General features: G+C 43.6%; 2 long non-coding RNA genes across 4 annotated transcripts in view; one reads left to right on the forward strand and one right to left on the reverse strand.

Moving 5' to 3' along the window:
* Window positions 1-12,248: 12,248 nt before the first annotated feature.
* On the reverse strand, window positions 12,249-17,478 carry LOC130272684 (uncharacterized). The gene is made up of 3 exons (XR_008843688.1): window positions 17,420-17,478; window positions 13,284-13,373; window positions 12,249-12,423 (listed from the first exon to the last, which is right to left on the reverse strand). It is a non-coding gene; the product is annotated as an uncharacterized LOC130272684 (long non-coding RNA).
* A 63-nt stretch (window positions 17,479-17,541) lies between these two features.
* The window catches only part of LOC130272685 (uncharacterized), a 41,874-nt gene continuing 36,546 nt past the window's right edge, over window positions 17,542-22,869 (forward strand). The window contains exon 1 of one of the 3 annotated variants that reach the window (XR_008843691.1): window positions 17,542-17,622. This is a non-coding gene — a long non-coding RNA (uncharacterized LOC130272685). Of the gene's footprint in view, window positions 17,623-22,016; window positions 22,039-22,869 lie in introns of those variants that run through there. The other 2 variants (XR_008843689.1, XR_008843690.1) reach the window with 2 other exon arrangements.

The raw sequence follows: 22,869 nt of genomic DNA on the forward strand, positions 1-22,869 counted from the left end.
TATTAATTGTATCATGCCTCACCTCGACCGCCACTGTGGTTTAGTTGTACCAGGGGTTGCGACCTGGGAGTAAAAACCAGCGGCTCCTTAGACTCCGCTCCCTGGTGTGGCTTTCTCCAGTGGTACAGCGGATCCACTACTCCGACCTTTATAGTAAGATCAAGCTATGGATCCCCCCAAGGTGCCTCTCCTGAGCGTTGCTGATCCCACTACCATCATCATGGCCCAACAGTCTCAGCAGATTGCGCAACAATTGAACCAGTTATCTGCTATGATGCAGCAGCTCCTCTCTGCCCAGCAGTAGCAGCCGCAACCTGCCCCAATGCCTCCTCCGGTGTCTGCAGCTTCCGTGGCATCCTTCGGTCCCAAGCTTCGATTGTCCCAGCCGTCGAAGTACGAAGGGGACCCAAAATTGTGCAGTGCTCCTTGCATGTGGAACTAATGGTCGACCAATTTCCGACTGACCGTGCGAAGGTGGCAGTTGGGTTAGTCTTCTCTCTGGAAAGGCTCTTGCCTGGGCAACCCCTCTCTGGGACAGAAGTGATCCAGTGACAACCAAATGTCAAGCCTCCCTCTCGGAGTTCCGCAGTGTCTTTGAAGAGCCAGCACGAGCCTCCTTGGCCGAAACCGCGCTTCTGAACCTTTGCCAAGGGGACTCTTCTGTTGGTGATTACGTGGTCCAGTTCCATCTTTAACCACTGAGTTGAACTGGAATGATTCGGCCTTGTGCGACACTTTTGAAAAGGGCCTCTCCAGCAGGGTCAAGGATGCACTGTCCTCCCTGAGTGAGTTTATTCTGTTGGCTACCTGCATCGATGTGCGCTTCACCCAGAGGCAGGAAGAACTCCGCCAAGAACGCAAACCAGCCCGGACACATCGTCTTCCCTGACTGGCCCTGATGTTCCAGTGGCCGCCTCAACCTTCTATGCCGCTAGAGGCCGAGGAGCCTATGTAGGTGGATCGAGCCCACTTTGACCCAGCAGGAGAGGTCTCTTTGACGCAAAGAAAATTTGTGTCTTTATTGTGCCAGTCCGGAGCATTCCTGCAATAATTGCCCTCTACAGACTCAACATCCGGGAAACGCAGGCACCTAGGGCACGTGCGAGAGGTGTCTCTAGGTGTGAATACTCCCTCTCCTGGGTTGACCATGCCGGTTCAACTTTCCACCTCTTCCGGATTCTCGTTCCACGCTTCAGCCTTTTTGGATTCGGGCTCTGAACTTCATGAATGCCTCCCTGGCTCATAAATACCATCTTCCGATCACACGCCTTGCTAAGCCATTATACATTTCTTCTGTCAATGGGGAATGCCTGAACTACGCTGTGCAATTTCTTACTGAACCACTAATGTTGGGAGTCTTGCACAAGGAGAGGATCAAGTTTTATGTTCTTCCCACTTTTCTTCCTTGGTTCTTCTCGGTCTTTCCTGGCTGCAAGGTTACTCCCCAGTTATTGACTGGCATTCCGGCAAAGTCTCTCACTGGGGATAAGACTGTCTGACTCGCTGTCTGGTGACTCCACAACTGAATTGTTCCATGCCTCCTCCTTTTCTGCCAGGTCTGCCTCTTCCATATCAGGAATTTGCATATGTATTCTGCGAAAAACAGGCTGAGAATCTACCTCCACATTGCCCCTATGACTGTCCGATTGACCTTCAGCCTGGTTCTACGCCTCCACAAGGGAGAATTTACCCTTTTTCGGCTCCTGAAACTAAAGCCATGACAGATTATATCAAGGAGAATCTCCAGAAGGGATTCATCCGGAAATCTTCTTCCCCTGCTGGTGCTGGATTCTTCTTTGTGGAGAAGGATGATTCTCTCCGCCCATGTATTGATTACCGGGGGCTCAATAAAATCATGATCAAGAACCGGTACCCTCTTCCATTGATTTCTGAACTTTTTGACTGCCTGCAAGAGTGCCAATGTCTTCTCCAAACTGGATCTGAGAGGAGCATAATACGGGAAGGAGACAAATGGAAGACGGCCTTCAATACCCGTGGGGGGCATTTTGAGTACTTAGTGATACCATTTGGTCTCTGTAATGCAACAGCTATCTTCCAGAAATTCGTCAATGACATCTTCCGGGACCTCCTTTATACTTGTGTCGTGGTGTATTTGGACAACATCCTGATCTTCTTGCCTAACTTGGAGGTTCATCGCACTCATGTGTGCCAGGTCCTGCAACGTCTTCAGAGTAATCTTCTCTACGCCAAACTCAAGAAATGTCTCTTTGAGAAGTCTAGTCTACCTTTCCTTGGCTTTCAGGCTATACAGCGCCTCATTGGATTTGCCAATTATTATCGACAGTTCATAGCGCAGTTCTCTACGTTGGTAGCACCGATTGTGGCACTCACCAAGAATAATGTTAACCCCACATGCTGGCCTGCTCAGGCTGAAGAAGCTTTTTCCCGATTGAAGTCAGCTTTTGCTTACACACCTATTCTGACAAGACCTGACCCAGAAAAAATGTTCTTTCTCGAAGTGGATGCCTTCTCTGTAGGTGCCGGTGAGGTTCTGACCCAGAAGGATTCCAGGGGTAAAACGGTGACTTGCGGGTTCTTTTCCAAGATGTTTTCGCCAGGTGAGAGGAATTACACCATTGGAGATCGGGAACTCTTGGCCATTAAGCTCGCCCTGGAAGCATGGCGACACCTTTTGGAAGGATCTTCTCATCCTGTCAATATTTACTCAGATCATAAAAATCTCCTGTATTTACAGTCTGCTCAGCGACGGAATCCCCAACAGGCCAGATAGTCTCTTTTATTTTCCAGATTTAATGTCCTTATTCATTTTCGTCCGGCAGCCAAGTCGTAAAAGCTGATGCTCTTTCTAGGTCCTCCGATGTGGTGGGCCTGGACTCCACCCTACGGCATATTGTCCCACCTGACTGATTCATTGAGGTCATGCAAGTCAGCCTTTAGCAAGTACCCTCGGGGAAGTGTTTTGTGCCTTTCCGCCTAAGACTTAAAGGGGTATTCCAGGAAAAATAACTTTTTTTTTTATATCAACTGGCTCCAGAAAGTTAAACATATTTGTAAATTACTTCTATTAAGAAATCTTAATTCTTTTAATAATTTTCAGCTGCTTAAGTTGAGTTGTTGTTTTCTGTCTGGCAACAGTATCACTGCTGACATCTCTACTTGTCTCGGGAACTGCACAGAGTAGAATAGGTTTGCTATGGGGATTTTCTTTTAAACTGGGCGGTTCCCGAGACACGTATCATCAGAGAGCACTTAGGCAAAAAATAACAACTCAACTTCAGAAGCTCATAAGTACTGAAAGGATGAACATTTTTTAATAGAAGTAATTTACAAATCTGTTTAACTTTCTGGAGCCAGTTGATGTATAAAAAAAAGTTTTTTCCTGGATAACCCTTTTAAGGTGTTGAACTGGGGATATTCTTGTTTGCTGGCCGGGCATCCTGGAGTATGGAAGTCATTTGTGCTCATCTGCCGTCATTACTCGTGGCCGAACCTGGAACATGATGTTACCGACTTTGTTTGTTCCTGCACCACCTGTGCCTGTGACAAGATTCCTCATCTTAAGCATGTGGGTCTTTTACAACCTTTGCCCATTCCGGAGTGTCCATGGACACATATTGCTATGGACTTCTTCACGGATCTGCCGTCCTCCTCCGAAAACATGGTCATTTGGGTGCTCATGGATCATTTCTCCAAAATGGCCCACCTCTGCCTGTACTTCTCACTGCCCCACAGCTGGCGGATCAATTCTTCCGGCATATTTTTCGCCTTCATGGATTGCCATTACACATCGTCTCTGATCGAGGGGTTCAGTTTGTCTCCAAATTTTGGCGTGCTCTATGCTCTCGCCTCAAGGAGAGGTGGACTTCGCTTCAGCATATGACCCGCAAACCAATGGCCAGGTAGAGAGGGTGAACCAAATTCTAGGGGATTATCTCTGCCATTTTGTTTCTGCACGGCTGGACGATTGGGCCAATCTGTTACCTTGGGCGGAGTTTTCCTATAACCACCGGGATTCTGAGGCTAAAGAACTTCTCCATTCTTCATTGTATACGGTTGTCACTCTCTTCCAACTCTTCCGTTTCACACTGCTTCTGGGGTACCTGCTGTTGATGATCAGGTTCAAGACTTTATGGTTATTTGGCAGGAAATCCGACATTCTCTAATTCTTGCCTCCTCCCCCCATGAAGTCACAGGCCATCAAGAAGAGAAGGCAACCCCTGGTCTTCTCTCCTGGGCACAGGGTCTGGCTGTCTGCCAAATATTTACGTCTGAGGATCCCCAGTTACAAACTGGGTTCTCGGTTCCTGGGTCCTTTTAAGATCTTGCACCGTATTAACCCTGTGTCATACAAGCTTCACCTGCAACCATCTCTTTGTATCCCGAACTCCATTCATGTCTCCCTCCTTAAGCCGCTAGTCCTCAACCGCTTCTCCCAGGGGAATGTCTCTCCCACTCCTGTGTCTGGTATTCCTGACATTTTTGTGGTAAACAAAACTGTCCGAGGGAATCGATTCTTCCTGGTGGACTGAAAAGGAAAGGTCCTGGGAACCAGAAGAGGACATTCTAGATCGGGAGCTCGTGCTGAGGTTCTTATGGCCTAAAAACAGGGGGAGACCTAAGGGGGGTAGCATGTCTGGCTGTGATAGCACTTAGTTAGCCGGCGGTTACTTACATCACCGTACTCCTGGCTCCTCTGCTTCCTCTGACTGTCGGAGTGCGCATACCCGATTTCTAGGGCACGCACATGTCGGCTCTCTGAAATTTAAAGGGCCATCGTACCGGTAATTGGTCCTTGCCGGGCGCTGACCCTATAAAGTGTCTGCACTTACTCTTGGCCCCTTATGGATCTTTTTGCCTTCAAGCCATTGAGACCACGTAACCTTGCCACCAGCCCTGACCTTCCTGTCTCCCTGTCTCGGCATTTCCTTATTAATTGTATCACGCCTCACCTTGGCCACCAATGTGGGTTAATTGTACCGGGGGTAGCGACCTGGGAGTTTGCCTGCCGCAATAAGTCCATTCCGCTTTGCAGCAGGCTCTGGTGAAAACCAGCGGCTCCTTAGACTCTGCTCCCTGGTGCGGCTTTCTCCAGTGGTACAGTGGATCCACTACTCCGACCGTTACACATGTCTAGCGGAGGAAGCAGCGAATGGCTCCTCCACTTCTTGGCTGGGCAGTAGCTGCTTACGATCCTCTAGTAGATCGTCCTCACTAAATAGTGAAGCTGAACCCACAGCATAAGATACTTCTGTGGGGAAGGGAACGGCATGGGACACATGCAATGGGAGGACAGGGACTGCTCCTGGGCCATGCCAACTGAGGGTTGTGTCTGAGGAACCCTGCCGACTGTTGACTGGGGGTTTCAGATGTCACTTGTGATGAAGTGGATGATCGTGCTAACTAATCGATCATGGCAGATGGGTTGCTGGCCGAGACACGACCACTAGCTGATACGGGAGCTCAGGTCTCTCACTGCAACTCCTGCTTCCACTCGCCCCTAGTCTGCTGCGACCTCTTCCTGATGAATTTAGGCCTCTGCCACTCCTCCTGACACATCCTGGCACTTCTCTGCCTGATAAATAGTTACCCTAGCCTACTTAAACGTTGCCTAATGCATGATGATTTCCAAATAACACTCCTACTGCATGTACTGCTCATTTCAGATTGAATACCAGATGTAAACATTTTCTGAGATGCTGCTGCTGCTGCTGCTGCTCCTGACTCTTGATGGGGTAGCACTGGCAGAGAGAGTGAATCATTTACTCAATGGGGACCACTCATTTAGCAAGTGTTTTCTATAGAAAGGCCGTAGCCAGCTGACTGCAAAGCTTAACCTATTATTAAAGTCCAATTTAGCCATCTTCTCAGAAGGTGAGAAAAATGCCCCCTTTCTGGCTTTATACCAAGGGTCTTAGAGTGGGACTTTCTAGTACCATCTCCTTCCTTCATGTGCACAATATATCTGTCAGTGTCAGCAGGCAGGGGTGGACTAGTGGTAGCTGTAGCCAGCTATGCTTCTGCTTTGTACTAGAGGGGAGCAAATACAGATAATGGCAATCTAGAAAGGACATTTTCACCAAGCCATTTAACTGTAGACGATAAGGAATCCACTGACACCTGGCTCAAAGTCATATCAATAGACTCTTCCTCCTCCTGAGATGATTTGACCTAGGCAAATGGGTAGTGCCTGCAGTGCTGGTACTGCTACTAACACGTTTAATGGCAGAGGAAATGAGCAGGGTGCTCTTCTCTTTACCCACTCCACATTCAATCATTTATTTACTTGATTTTTCTCATTTTTATTGAAAAAGATTTGGAGGTTATTATTTAGTTTTTGGGGAGATTTGTCACTCACCAACTTGTAAAGTAGGAGATATTGACAGTCAACGTTTACTCTTAATTCTATATATGCGTATTTATGTAAAACAAAGCTACAAAGGCCTAATTAAACACAGAAAATACATTTAACTAGTTATATAATGCCTATTACCTGTTCACTCTCTACGCTATAATTGCGTATTTATGATAAACCTATCAATAGATGCAATGTTTTTGATTAAACCCAGAAAATACAGGTAATTTTGCGTAAAATATCTATTTCACATTTTGTCTTAACACTAGAAATGAGGATTTATGTTAAACCCAACAACAAATGTGATGTTTCTCATAAATACTTAAATAAGTATGTGTAATGGCATTAAAAAAAAACTCTAAAAATTAGCTACAAACCCAGCTACAAATATGATGTTTTTGATTAAACTCAGAAAATACAGGCAATTTGGAGTGATGTCCCATTCACTCTAAATGCTATAAATCTGTATTTATGTTCAAAAACAGATCAGCCCATTGCAAAATGCTTTGCTCAACTTGCTTTGTGTTGTAGTGTGAATATTGTGCAGTCACACTGCTCGGATTTGTAGTGTAGCAAGTGGATACAGTAATGAGGTTTTCCCTCATTGTATTTGTGAAGGCTTTCTGTAATTAGTAGTTCCCCTGTGAGTTATTTTGTGCACTGCTCAGTGTTCAGCTTTTTCTTCAAGATGGCAGCTGTAATGCAATGCATGGGGTTTTATCAGCCTCTTAAACATGCCTTTATGCTGTCTCTTGATTGACCTGGGAGCTGTATGCAAGCAATCATTGGCTACCCTGCTGCAAAGTATAGTGGGCTACCCTGGCATCATCTCAGTGTTCCTACTTCTGCCTTCCCAAGCGGACATGGCTCCAAAATGTCATGTGCTCCTCATCGCCTCTCCTGTAATAGCGCCATTGCCAGGCTTGCGCAAGCTGAGCTAGAGTTCAGTAAGCTGCTTTTTCTCAACGGTCTGAGTGAGACCAGGTTCTCCAGGCTTGGCTCGCTTATCTCTAGTTTTCACCATATACCCAGTAAAGCATTTTTTTTCCATGTTACAGGCGCCTTCAAGAACATCTGCCCTATTGCCACTTCTGTCTCAATGCCACACTTTACTTATCAACAAATAGAACTCAAAATAGAACCTTGTGTTACACCACCAATAACCAGTCTCTGCTCAGAATGAACTCCCTTAAGGCTAAGTTTCCCCTTTTTTTTTGTGCGTGTTTTTCCCAAAAAAACCCCAAACGGCCCCCATGGTGTTTTTTCATTGAAAAAATGCTGCAACCAGATGTTAGCTGTAAATCAATGAGAAATCGCTAAATAATTTTTCCACTTTGCGTTCAGTTTGGCGTTTTTTTAATCCTTTTGGTGTTTTTTCATTCTTTTTTTTTGCGTTTTTCAGCTCCTTGGCGGTTTTACAAAGTTGCAGTATGTTGAGCCTATGGCGCTTTTTTTCCCCTGAAATCGTGGTGTTTTTCTCCCATAGTAGTCTATGGGAGTAAAAAAAAAAACAAGAAAAACTACATGTGGGTTTTAACTTTGGCGTTTTTGCAGGCGTTTTTTATTCTTTTTTGGACTTTAGCGATGGATTTTTATAAAATTTCGTAGGGTAACATAAAAAAAATTATAAAAAAGATACAGCAGTCATGGAAAATTTGTATTTAACAAAACGTGTCTTTTTTATAACAAAATGTTTATTCATTTTTAAACAGGGATCAATTTATGTGGGCGGGCAGGGCACTAAAAATGTAGCCGACCATAATAAAAATGTACTGTGCGTGTTTTTCACTTTTTCTTTCATTATTTTTACATTTTTTAGGCAGTACTACTACTCCTAGCTTGGAACACACTGTTCCATGATGGGAGTAGTAGTACCTGTACTAATTGACAGATCGCCCCTGGTCTGTTGCGATCCTTCTGCATAATGAATAGATGCAGGTGGCCGCTCTTCTATGGTCCCCTGCACTGCCAATCACAATTCTTTGTGGATAATATGAATAGGTGTATATATACATCAGTGCAGGGGACCATAGAAGAGCGGCCGGCCGCATCTATACATTATACAGGAGGATCACAGCGAGTGTCATGAGTGACACCCGCTGTGATCTTTCCTTAACAGCAGGTACTACTGCTCCCAACATGGAGCACACTCTGCTCCATGCTGTGATCTGTAGTACCTGCATTAATAGACAGATCACAACAGGTTTCAGAAGTGACTCTCGCTGCAATCTGTCTATTACTGCAGGTACTACAGCTCGCAGCATGGAGCAGAGTGTGCTCCATGTTGAGAGCAGTAGTACCTGCAGTTAAGGAAAGATCACAGCGGGTGTCACTCCTGACACCCGCTGTGATCATCCTTCATCCTTCATCTCCTGCGCTCACATCTCTGCTCTGTACTTCGGCCGGCCAGTCATCCGGCCAGTCACTACTATGGGCAGTAAATCTGAATATGAATTTCTATTTACATCACTGGCCAGTCCGTAGTATAGTGCAGAGATGTGAGCGCTGTATAGTGCCGCTCCGCGTCTCTGCAATGTTATGGACGATCGCATTGGGTGTCAGGAGTGACAACCGGGGCGATCTGTCAATTAGTACAGGAACTACTACTCCCATGATGGAACAGTGTGTTCCATGCTGGGAGTAGTAGTACTAAAAATATAAAAAATAAAGGGAAAAAAAAGGGAAAAACACACACACAATACATTTTTATCATTGTCGGCTACATTTTTGGTGCCCTGCCGACCACATAAATTGATCCCTGTTTAAAATTAATAAAAATATAATTATAAAAAATATAAAATGGAATAAGAGAGAAAAAGGCGTCCGGCACTCACCATCAAAATTCTGATCAAACAGCTCCCATCATGGGCTGGTCAGTCCGGCACATCAGGCAAAGATAGTGTGGGGCGCTCAGAGGCGACTGCTAGTGGTTTCACGCACACAGGTGCGCTTCTTCACGAGCCTCCGGCGCTGCACCCAGCACTCTAAACGAATGCCGGGTGCAGCAGGGAGATCACGGGGGTCCATAGCGGCATGACCCCCGCAATCAGACATCTTATCCCTTATCCTTTTAGAAAGGGGGTAAGATGTCTAGGGGCAGAGTACCCCTTTAAATCTCAGAATCTAAGCCCTGATTTCCTCAATAAATGATGCATGCTATATTCTCTTATAACATAGTGTTAGGAAATTGCTAATTTCCAAATGTAACAAATAGTTAATGTATCACTAAACGTAGAGTTCCACTGCAAAAATGAGGTATTGCTAAGGGGGAAACTTGGAAAGTTCCATATTCACTCGAGTATAAGATGACCCGAATATAAGCCGAGGCCCCTAATTTCACCTAAAAAACCTAGGAAAAGTTATTGACTCGACTATAAGACTGGGTGGGAAATATATCATCCACCCATGTAATCATCCAGACCCCGTCATCATCCCCCCCTTCATCATCACCGCCTGTCAATCCCTTCATCAGTGGTCTTCAACCTGCGGATCTCCAGATGTTACAAACATGTTGTAGTTTTGACACCTCTGGAGGTCCGCAGGTTGAAGACCACTGCGGCCTTCATCATCATCCAGCCCCCCCTTTTATTTCGTACTCGCCCCCCCTTGGCGGGAAGTTAGGGTGAGCTGGTCCGGGCCATCTATACTGCAGGGACCGTCCGGTGGGTATGGTTAGTCGTTTCGGGCTGTCCATTTTCACCGGGGGGGGGGGCTCTTCTCCGCGCTTCGGGCCCGGACTATTGACGTTGCCTTGACGATGACGCACAGGGACGTTGCGCATGAACGTCCCTTTGCGTTGTTGTCAAGGCAACGTCACTACTCCAGGGCCGGGCCCGAAGCGCGGAGAAGAGGGGCCCCCGGTGAAAATGAACAGCCCGCAATGACTAACCATCCCCACTGGATGGTTCCTGCAACATAGATGGCCAAGACCAGCTCACCCTAACTTCCCGCCGCGGGGAAGTGAGTACAAAACAAAAGGGGGGGGGCTGGATGGTGACGAAGGCCGCAGTGGTCTTCAATTTGCGGTCCTCCGGAGGTTTCAAAACTACAACACCCAGCATGGGCTTGCTGGGAGTTGTAGTTTTGCAACATCTGGAGGTCCGCAGGTTGAAGACCACTGATGAAGGGATTGACAGGCGGATTGTGCTGAAAAACTCGGCTTATACTTGAGTATATACGGTATAAGTTATTAAATAAATAAAAGCGTAGGTGTATAAATGTTTTGTCAAAGACTTCTGATTCAAGGGATTTCTTTGTGCCCATTTTATTAAAAATGCTGATGATAAGAAAAAAATAGATATTTTCCTTTCCTGTAGTTTGAAGCTAAAATCAATTATAATCTTCATCCTCCATATGTAGTTGCAGTGTGTGGCTCCCTACTGTTTTCTTCATTGGTCACAGAAGACTTCCTGTTCTGTAAAAAGAAATGTTGGTATATATGGAAATTACCTCCCAATGGACAAAAGTTCTAAATCTAAAACTGTTGCTATACAGTGTGTTTTATTTGCGATACATGGGAATTGTAGCCCAAATTTGAGTTTTTATATAGTTAAAATATACTATATTTGTAAAAGTATACAGTGTCTAGGGGCACAAACCAAATAACTGTACAGACCTGACCAAGACACCATTTTATAATGGCTTAGTACAAGCTAAGTAATATGGCACCCGTAGAAGCCTATGAGCCTCTACTGGTTCCAAACATAGGATGTTTTTAACTTATTGATCTTGTTAAAAAAAAAATGAAATATCTTACCGTCAGACACAGTAGAAGGCGCAATATTTTAAACTTCCTATTTCCTAATTACAGTGTTTTACCATGCTAAAGTAAATCCGCGGATTTTCTTCTATCCATAGATGACCTACATTGCCAGATGATACTGTTTGTTGTGACCCAATATAGATTTGAATGCTACCTTCCACATATTCTGCAAGTTTCAACCATGTTAATTGTATGAACCTCCCTTCCATACCGAATTTTCTCCGTTTTTGAACTTCTTATCTCAGCTGTTTTTAAAAATGGTTTTTGCTCATCTGTTCACACTGTTTTGTTCACTAGTTCACTAATCTAGTTTCCAACTATGGATTCTCCAAAGATTAGCCATAGGATACGTTGTCAGATATGAAAGCCTAAGACCTAGAAAAGGCACACTATCTAACTAAAGTTGTGGGGGATAAGGTCCTATCAATTCATTTGTTTGCAATTAAAAGCAGTTTGTGACAAACTGTTTCTGAGAGCTGCTTTATGACATCTAAGTATATGGCTTTCCAAGGCTCTAGCTTAGCCCTTGGTTGGATTTGAACTCAGTGGCCCAGATTTTCCTGTCTGTCTGCAACAACAGACAGTGCACAATAAGATGAACGATGCATCAGACTGATAGATGAATCTGGTGGAATCTAAATACTGTTAAGTATAAGTTTACACCAACTGTTTTTTGCTTAAACATGAGCCAGACTTTTTGGCATTTCTAAAGGCCCCATTTACCCAAAACCCTGTTGGATGAAAATTTTCCAAAAAGTGTGGAAAATACAAAAAAAATTGGCAAAAGTTATATATGACAGTTTTTGGTGTGAGTTTTGCCAAGACTAAAATTATCAATATAAAAAAAAAATTGTAAATTTTTGGGGTGCATTTTTCTGTTTGTTATAGGTAGAGTTCTGAACAACAGTACGGTGTGCAAATTCCAGGAGATGTCTATTTGTGTAGGAATAGTACCAGTGACATCAAGAGTAGTTGTAGCTACAGCAACAGCAGTAGAGTAAGTAGTAATAGTTAGTAACAGAAAAAATGGCACTCATAGCAACCTAGGCCATATCACAATACTCTCAAAAAAATAGAGGCCATACAGGTAAGGTATGCAAACAAATATACAATCTTTATTAAACACTGAGTTTAAAATGTTTCATAAAATCACAGAAAAAATTAGATGGTGATCAGAAAAACACACACATTGAGGAAACGGGGTGAGGTTGTTCCAAATATTGCTGAACTGAGGTAGTTACAATCATTGGTTCTTGTTCCAAGGTTTCTTCCACCCATGAAGTGGATAGCCAGCTATATAGTGCTGGTATATACAATTAGAATAATACTGGGGGTATACAAGAGAACAAGAGATATAAAACAGGTTGTACTAGAAAAGGAACAGGGGAGACAAAGAGAAATCACAGCATGTAAAACAATAGTTACACCAGTCATGCACCCTGTAAGGAACACCTCACCTACCCCGAACGCGATTTTGCTAGTTGCTAGTTGCTTAGTCTGGGGGCCCCCAGACGAAGCAACTAGCAAAAAAGCGTTTGGGGTAGGTGAAGTTTAATTTAAATGTACAAATGCTTGACACAGAATGATACAAATGTTGTGGCACTAAGCTAAATACAAAACAATGACTGCAGGGTGCGATCAGCAAGAAGAGTTAAGTTGTCACATGGACACAGGCTAAAGTACGACTTTTTATAAATGTTTGTTGGATGCATGACACAGGACAATTAAATTGGCATTTGCGCTAATGTTTAGATGCAAAACACAGATTGCAAATTGCTATTGGCAACAGGATTTAAATGACTACTTAGACCCAGGCAAAAGTTTAAGAGCACTCTATACATTTTTCGTCAATCCCTTGTATCAGTATGAGTGTTTACTTCTATATAAATATCATTGGGATGACATTGTTGATGCTGATGTTGTTCCCACTCAAAATGTGGAGGTCTCTTCAAAGGGCCTGAATAGGCAACATGCAGCACTAATTAGCTGCCAGAATCAGCCACTGTTGCTAACGACATTGTCCAGATGTAGTTGACAGGGTATGAAATTTGTCTCTTGATGCAAGACAACAACTAACCCAATAGATGGATAAATAAAAGAAAAAAGAGACACACAGGCGGAGTGCCACATAGGGTAATAACATCACAAAAGATGATAAAAATACCAGTTAGCAATAGTGCCACTCACCTGAGTGGGTTGTGGTGTAGCCACAACTCCATAAATAGCCCATCAATCCCTCTTTGTGGAGAAATGAAAGCATGTTTTCTGTCCTGTTATCTGAGGAAGGATAGTAAACATTCCGAAAAGCGCATTTTACATTGGACTAAATAAATCTTAAAGGGGATAAGATGTCTCACCGCGGGGGTCCCGTCGCTGGGGACCCCCGCAATCTTGTATTCGCCACCCACTTGTTTTGATCAGTCGGCGTCTTAGCATTCAGATCCCGACCAATCGCTAACAAGAGCTGGGAAAAGTCTCTGCTAAAGCCATCTTACAATGCAAGTCTATGGGACCATCTCACTCACATAGAAACAGAGTGGGTAGAGAAGCGCATGGGGGACATGTTAGGGACGGATAAAAGTTATCTTTTTCCAATGGACTGACACTTACCATCAAACAGGCAATAGAGTTTATGCCAATGCCATTAAACCCTACAAATGTGGCTGCCAGTAGCCTCAATGATATTAAAGTGGTTATCTGACAATTATATGCACTTCAAAACTAAAATTAGCAACCCTATAAGGCAACCCTAGGGTAGCAATCAACAATGTAAAATCTACTTTACTAATTGATGGTCTAAATGGCTACAACAGAATGTATTGTATGCATTAACCCCTTCCCGACCTATGACATACCTGTACGTCATGGGTGGCAAGGTGATCCCGACCCATGACATACAGGTACGTCATGGAGATTACTGCCGCTACTCGCGGCATCCCGCAGCGCCCGGTAAGATGGTGGCTATCACTGATAGCCAGCCATCTTACCGTGCGACCACGGGGGGGTTTCGTCCCCCTCCCCCCCCAGCGATCGCTGCTATCAGCTGGTCAAATCTGACTAGCTGATAGCAGTGTTTCGCTATCAGGATACTTAGCAGGGCGGTGTGTGAGTTCCGATCACGGGGATCGGGACACACACCGCTCTGCTAAGTGTCCCTGACCCGTCCCCCGGCGTCACTTACCCGTCGGAGCGGTGTCCCGAGCGGTCCCGGCGTCCTCCGTGCGGTCCCGGCTGCGCTGCGTCCCGGCGGTGAGTTTCCGGCAGCAGTACGGCATCTTCATTGGCAGCAGTGAGATCGCCGTAAAGCGATCTCACTGCTGCCTCTGAGAGTTTCAAAACTGCAACTCCCAGCATGCCCAGACAGCCTTTGGCTTTCTGGGCATGCTGGGAGTTGTAGTTTTGCAACATCTGGAGGTCCACAGTTTGGAGACCACTGTATAATGGTCTCCAATCTGTGCTCTTCCAGATGTTGCAAAACTACAAATCTCAGCATGCTCAGTCTGTCCAGGCATGCTGGGAGTTGTAGTTCTCTAACATCTGGAAGAGCACAGATTGGAGACCATTATACAGTGGTCTCCAAACTGTGGACCTCCAGATGTTGCAAAACTACAACTCCCAGCATGCCCAGACTGCCCAAGCATGCTGGAAGTTGTAGTTCGGCAACATCTGATCCTTCAGATATTGCCGAACTACAACTTCCAGCATGCCTTGGCAGTCTGGGCATGCTGGGAGTTGTAGTTTTGCAACAACTGGAGGCACACTAGTTGGGAAACATTGTCCGTTTCCTACCTCAGTGCCCCCAGCTGTTGCAATTGTTGCAAAACTATAACTCCCAGCATGCACTGACAGACCATGCATGCTGGGAGTTGTAGTTTTGCAACAGCTGGAGGCACACTGGTTTGGAAACACTAAATTTGGTTGCAAAACACTTGAAAGTTTATTACTTAACTTAGTGTTTCCAAACCAGTGTTCCTCCAGCTGTTGCAAAACTACAACTCCCAGCATGCACGGACAGCCAAAGGGCATGCTCGGAGTTTGCAACAGCTGGATGTTTGCCCCCTCCCCCCAATGTGAATGTACAGGGTACACTCACATGGGCGGAGGTTTACAGTGAGTGCTGCAAGTTTGAGATGGCGCAAATTTTGCGCTGCAGCTCAAACTTCCAGCGGCAAACTTGCTGTGAACCTCTGCCCATGTGACTGTACCCTAAAAACACTACACTACACTGACACTAACCTAAAATAAAAAGTAAAAAACACTACACATATACACATACCCCTACACAGCCCCCCTCCCCCCAAAAAATGAAAAACATCTGGTACGCTACTGTTTCCAAAACGGAGCCTCCAGCTGTTGCAAAATAATAACTCCCAGTATTGCCGGACAGCCATTGACTGTCCAGGCATGCTGGGAGTTTTGCAACAGCTGGAGGCACCCTGTTTGGGAATCACTGGCGTAGAATACCCCTATGTCCACCCCTATGCAAATCCCTAATTCAGGCCTCAAATGCGCATGGCGCTCTCACTTTGGAGCCCTGTCGTATTTCAGGGCAACAGTTTTGGGACACATATGGGGTATCGCCGTACTCGGGAGAAATTGCCTTACAAATTTTGGGGGGCTTTTTCTTCTTTAACCCCTTATGAAAAGGTGAAGTTGGGGTCTACACCAGCATGTTAGTGTAAAAAAATAAATTTTTTACACTGACATGCTGGTGTTGCCCTATACTTTTCATTTTCACAAGAGGTAAAAGGGAAAAAAGACCCTCTAAATTTGTAACGCAATTTCTCCTGACTACGGAGATACCCCATATGTGGGCGCAAAGTGCTCTGGGGGCGCACAACAAGGCCCAGAAGGGAGAGTGCACCATGTACATTTGAGGCGATTTGCACAGGGGTGGCTGATTGTTACAGCAGTTCTGACAAACGCAAAACAATAAATATCCACATGTGACCCCATTTTGGAAACTACACCCCTCACGGAATGTAATAAGGGGTGCAGTGAGCATTTACACCCCACTGGCGTATGACAGAGTTTTGGAACAGTGGTCTGTGAAAATGAAAAATAAAATTTTTGATTTGCACAGTCCACTGTTTCAAATATCTGTCAAACGCCAGTGAGGTGTAAATGCTCACTGCACCCCTTATTAAATTCCATGAGGGGTATAGTTTCCAAAATGGGGTCACATGTGGGGGGGGTCCACTGTTCTGGCACCATAGGGGCTTCCTAAATGGGACATGCCCCCCAAAAACCCTTTCAGAAAAACTCACTCTCCAAAATCCCATTGTCGCTCCTTCCCTTCTGAGCCCTCTACTGCGCCCGCCGAACACTTTACATATGCATATGAGGTATTTCCTTACTCAAGAGAAATTGGGTTACCAATTTTAGGGTGATTTCTCTCCTTTTACCCCTTGTAAAAATTATAAAATTGGGTCTACAAGAAAATGCGAGTGTAAAAAATGAAGATTTAGAATTTTCTCCTTCACTTTGCTGCTATTCCTGTGAAACACCTAAAGGGTTAAAACACTTACTGAATGTCATTTTGAATACTTTGGGGGGTGCAGTTTTTATAATGGGGTCATTTATGGGGTATTTCTAATATGAAGATCCTTAAAATCCACTTCCAACCTGAACTGGGCGCTGAAAAATTACGATTTTGAAAATCTTGAGAAAAATTGGAAAATTGCTGCGGAACTTTGAAGCCCTCTGGTGTCTTCCAAAAGTAAAAACTTGTCAATTTTTTAATGCAAACACAAAGTAGACATATTGTATATGTGAATCAATATGTAATTTATTTGGAATATCCATTTTCCTTTCAAGCAGAGACTTTCAAAGTTAGAAAAATGCTAAATTTTCAAAATTTTCATGAAATTTTTAGATTTTTTACCAAGAAAGGATACAAATATCAGTGAAATTTTACCGATAACATAAAGTAGAATATGTCACGAAAAAACAATCTCGGAACCAGAATGATAAGTAAAAGCATTCCAGAGATATTAATGTTTAAAGTGACAGTGGTCAGATTTTCAAAAAATGCCCAGGTCATGAAGGTGAAAATGGGCTGGGTCATGAAGGGGTTAACTAGCAATTTTAGTTTTTTGCTGTGTGCCACAGTTTAGATTTTTTGTATACTTGGGGGCTTGGTTTTTCATTAGCATGTGCCTCTTGTTAGCATCTCATTAACATGTGTCATAAGAGGGATTTATTGTGTGCAAACTGTTAAAGGTGGAGAAAAAATATTCTCATCTGTTATCCTCCTCTGACTAGGCACCATTCATACACTCATTTGCCAAAAAACAAACAAACACAAAAAAAAAAACCTTGACCTTTGGATTGAGTGGGGGAGATTTATCAAAACCTGTGCAGAGTAAAAGTTGCCCAGTTGCCCATAGCAACCAATCAGATCGCTTCTTTCATTTTCAAAAGGGCCTGTGGAAAATGAAAGAAGCAATCTGATTGGTTGCTATGGGCAACTAGGCAACTTTTCCTTTGCACAGGTTTTGATAAATCTCCCCCACTCAATCCAAAGGTAAAGGTTTTTTTTTTTTTGTTTGTTTGTTTTTTGGCAAAATGTATGAAGCTTGCACATTTTTATAAATTTTGTGCAAAAACTGTGTGAACAACAGTAAAATATAAGCCAAAAAGTACAAATGACGCATCTTCCCTAATGGTCTTGAGCAGATTATCTAGAAAGAGGGCATTTTCTAGGTTATATGACCTGTGCAAGGGTCATCATACAGAGTGGTGAACTTGATCTCTGAACATCAGCTATTGTGTATGGTGCTTTATGTATATACTGGTGATCTCTATACTGGTGTCGCTTTTCACTGTACTCTTTTTTATGATAATAAGGAGGACACAGCTGAAAACTGATAGTATAGAACAGGACATCACAGGAATATTTAAAAATATATATAATGAAAGGAAAAATTTTGAAAAACATTCTAAACTAAAATTCTTTAAATATATTGTAAAGACTCGTCAGTGTCTGACCTGAAGGGTTAAACTTTCTTGAGCTTTGGTTTGGTGTGGTTACTGGCTATGCCCTAGCTATCTAGGCTGCTCAGCTGACCATGCTGAGAAGCAGGATGTTGGTGCAAAAACAAAAAGGTTTATTAAAAACAAAGCAGCAGGAACATAACAGTTCAGCAGAAGATTTTACATCAGCTGGTCAACTCAGAAGAAACAAAAACGTGACTCCAGCATAAAGTCTTTACATAACCATGTAGTGGTGTTTAGTCCTGGTGCAGAGATGCCAGTCTATGTCCATCTTCAATCCCAGGGCAGCTTTGTGTGCTCCAGCTTGTAGCACAATGTGGAAGAAATGGCATACAACTCCTCAGGTTCACACTCTCCTCACCTGAGGTCTAAAAGCAGCAGACTTTGAAGGTCTCAAGAGGTCCAATAAAGCCCGGACCGGACTGTGGGAACAGCCTCCCACCCACACTACAGCTATTCCAGAAAAAGAGCCCATTTAAGCTGCATGGCAGATAACTACGCACATGTCAGTAACCTACTGTTACTGACTAAAAATGCTCTTTTTCCCCACCGAACCCCGGGACTTCAGTTACACATATATTTCAGTTTCTTTGCTGCAACTTAGCTGCATGGAAATGCCGAAGCATACTGCTGGATCGGCCCTCTTGACAACCCTGGAAGTTTACAGGTTGATACGGCAACCTACTTGGGATGTATCTACCTTCCACCACTTTTCCTTCTTGCTGCCTACAGTAGGGACAGTGGGTGAGTTACGGCTTCACTGTTCCGTGCCCAAACATGACATATATATATATATATATGTATGTGTGTGTGACTTAAAAACTTGATTTAAACAATAGGTCATGACACATTTCTTTTGAAGGGAACCAGTCAGGTGAGTTATGTTTCCTATACTGAGGGCAGCATAAAATAGCAATCTCTGTTTTTTGCAGTCTGTAACTTATGCTGGTATGTACTGTAGATTGCATGCATTTACTGTACCCACACAATGATTGGCAGATTTTCTCTATCATTACAAATGGATCTGGATAGGTTGGAAAAAAAATCTGGGCTGGGATTATGTATTAAATGGGAGTACACTTGGGACAACTGACATGGAAAAGGATTTGGGAGTCTTAGTTAATAGTAAATTTATCTGTAGTGACCAGTGTCGGGTGGCTGCTGACAAGGCAAATAAAATCATGGGGTGCATCAATAGGGGCAAAGATGCCCACGACAAGGTAATAATTCTACCACTGTACAAATCACTAGTCAGACCACACATGGACTACTGTGTACAGTACTGGGCACCAGTGTACAAGAAAGATATAGTGGAGCTGGAGAGGATTCAAAGACGGGCAACTAGAGTAATAGGGGGAATGGGAGGGCTACAGTACCTAGAAAGATTATCAGAATTGGGGTTATTTAGTTTAGAAAAAAGAAGGCTTAGGGGAGACCTAATAACTATGTATAAATATATCAGGGGACCGTACAGTGATCTCTCCCATGATCTATTTATACCCAGGACTGTATATATAACAAGGGGGCATCCTCTACGTTTAGAGGAAAGAAGGTTTCTACACAAGCACAGACGGGGGTTCTTTACTGTAAGAGCAGTGAGACTGTGGAATTCTCTGCCTGAGGAGGTGGTCATGGGGAACTCTGTGAAAGAGTTCAAAACGGGTCTGGATGTATTTTTGGAGAGTAAAAGCATTACAGGTTATGGATTTTAGATCTATAGGGATAGAACGTTGATCCAGTGATTTATTCTGACTGCCATATTGGAGTCGGGAAGGAATTTTTACCTCTAGTATGAGGGTTTTTTGCCTTTCTCTGGATCAACTCAGTAGGGACTCATTATGGATATAGGTTGAACTTGATGGACTTTGGTCTTTTTTCAACCTTATGAACTATGTTACTATGTTATTGTGCATAGGGAGAAATCCATCAACCGGTGGGCAAGGGTAGAGGCAGTTAAAGGAATAGAGCAGTGAAAAATAACTAAGTTAAGATAAGTTATAGATCGCAGGGGTCCGACCGCTGGGACCCCCTGCAATCTCCTCAACAGGGCCCCAGCAGTCTACCGGAAGCGGAAGCCGTGGCCGACACGCCCCCTCCATGCATCTCTATGGGCTACATGGAGGGGGAGTGTTGGCCACTTCTCCGTGCGGGGGTCGGTATGCCCCCTTCCAGCAGACTGTTTGGGACCCGTTCAGGAGATCGCGGGGGGTCCCAGCACTTGGACCCCCCCCCCCGCAATCTATAACATATCCCCTATCCTTTGGATAGGGGATAAGTTATTTTTCACTACAGAACTCCTTTAATAAATACTGGTGACTCTTCTCCCGCAGTGCTTGGCACATGCTGCATATTCACTAATGTAAGAGGTTGTAATTTCTAGTACATACCGGTATAAGTGACATACTGCAAAGAACAGTGTATTTGTCACTATATAAGGCAACCCCCAGACAAGACAGCTTGCCACTCTGAAAGGCCACATATGTTTTTGTTGTCATGGTGATATCAATACATGAATTACAATTACAATTACAGACATAAATGAGGAACGGGACCGCAACTATTCTGATTAGACTCACTTTTCTCATTATGTTTTGTTCTATTGCAACTTACCATTACTTAACGTGTACTAATTATCACATTGACGGTAGAATAAATCATTATTCAGTAAAAATCTGTCCAATTTTATAATTTGACAGAGCTATGGTGTTCCATTGTTAACCAATTCTCACCCACCTCCAAAAAAGTGTTTGTCAGCATGCAGGAAACTGTTATCTCCACTAGGGGACGCAGTCACTCTAGTCTCTAGTAATCCACATTTCTGGATACTTTATGGATAGTGGCAGTGTTTTAAGTATGTTTCAACATATTTTCTGGCATCTATCCCCAAGGATGTTATTGCCTTGCACACCACCTTAGTACAGTATAGTAGGTGGGTGGTCACTCAATTTTACTAGATAGCAAATGAGTGCATGCACTTCAATAATACAGGGGTTCTTTGATTGATTGGATCTTCCAGCCATTGACACAAGCCACAGATCTGGACTGCTTCTGGCATAGTATGTTGTGTATGGTTTCAAGTTACAATGGTACAGAAATGGCAGTCCTTTGGGACCAAGCATGCATAAAATATTGGTGAATAACCCCCATGGTTTTTGCGTTGGGGAATACTGTGAAAATTAAATACTTTGAAAATATTAGTTTAGTCTTCTTAGAGGGTTCATCAATCATTAATTGACTTTTATATTCATCACAAAGATAGCATAAAATGCCACTTTGGACTTCTGGGACCCTCACTGATCCTGAAAATGAAGGAACTGCAACGCTGGCATAATATTACATTACCTTGACAGTTTTTCTATGTATAACAATGTCCCAGCCACAGCAAGGGAATTGCAACACAGTCCCATTCAATTCAATGGAGTCAGCTGCAGTACCCTGCGCAGCCTAGAGGAGCACCACTGTGCAGACCAGTACTGCACCTCCTTCTATTTATGATAAGGGAAAATCCCCACTGTTTATAAAGCAAAAACATATTCTAGCGATATAGCAAAAAACATCTAAATGAATTCATGACTACGAGAATACCGTCCCTGACGTCCACTTTAAAGTTCTAAGGCCTAAAACTGCCTTAAAAAATTGAAAGGAAGCTAAAGGCTCAACTTTACGAACATTATGCAAAAGAAAGTGGTAAGCAAATTTGAAGTATTTTGTAGTGTTTTTCCAGAATGTTTCTGTCAGTATGTCTTATGACCTCAGAAATGTTCTACAGTACAGTGGAAATAGAAAGTCCAGACTAAAGTACTGTTAACACTAGCTATATTCTAGTAGATGTTATCAGATTGACAAGTAGAGACAAAGTAATAAGCACCCAATCTATAATTTTTTTTTTAACTTTTTTGAAGACCTCCTTTGGAATCATAGCCCCTTATCTACATTGTCCATCAAGGTATGGAATTATTTTATGTATGTATTGTACTCACTTTCCTGTAGTTCAGCCTCCTATCTACTTTTGACCAAAGTATTACATTTTAGATTTTACCCGGCTTTATCTCCCTTTTTCCTTTTCAATCCCATTAGTAGCTAAGGCCAATTTTATCACTGCCTGCTAGAAGTTAGGCAGGATCCAGCAGGAAGGAGAAGTAAAAGTCTTTGCTTTATATTTTCCATACCTTTTGAATACACATCCATCTTTGGCTCAAAACTGCAGTGGCAGTTTTCCAAAAATGCCAGAAAAAAACCTATGTGGAAACCTAGCCTAAAACAAACACGTGTCACTAAACTCTGATTTAGATTGTTGCTACCGTATATGCCGGCGTATAAGACGACTTGGCGTATAAGACGACCCCAAACTTTTACAGTTAAAATATAGAGTTTGGGATATACTCACCATATAAGACTACCCCTCCTATTGCGATGTACGGTACCTTGTAGTTCCCCCCACATGGTAGGCATCATGTTCCCCCACATTAGGTAGGCAGTATAGTTCCCCCACAATAGTAGGCAGCTCCCCCACAATAGGTTGGGAGTTACCCAACATTAGGTCAGCAGTTACCCCACATTATTAGGCAGCTCCCCCACATTAGTAGCAGTTCCCCCACATTAGTAGGCAGCTCCCCCACATTTGTAGGCAGCTCCCCCCACATTTGTAGGCAGCTCCCCCCACATTAGGTCAGCAGTTCCCCCACATTTGTAGGCAATTCCCCCACAATAGTAGGCAGTTCTCCCACAATAGTAGGCAGCTCCCCCCACATTTGTAGGCAGCTCCCCCCAAAATAGT

This window comes from Hyla sarda, chromosome 5 (assembly GCF_029499605.1).
Source record: "Hyla sarda isolate aHylSar1 chromosome 5, aHylSar1.hap1, whole genome shotgun sequence".
Taxonomy (NCBI): domain Eukaryota; kingdom Metazoa; phylum Chordata; class Amphibia; order Anura; family Hylidae; genus Hyla; species Hyla sarda.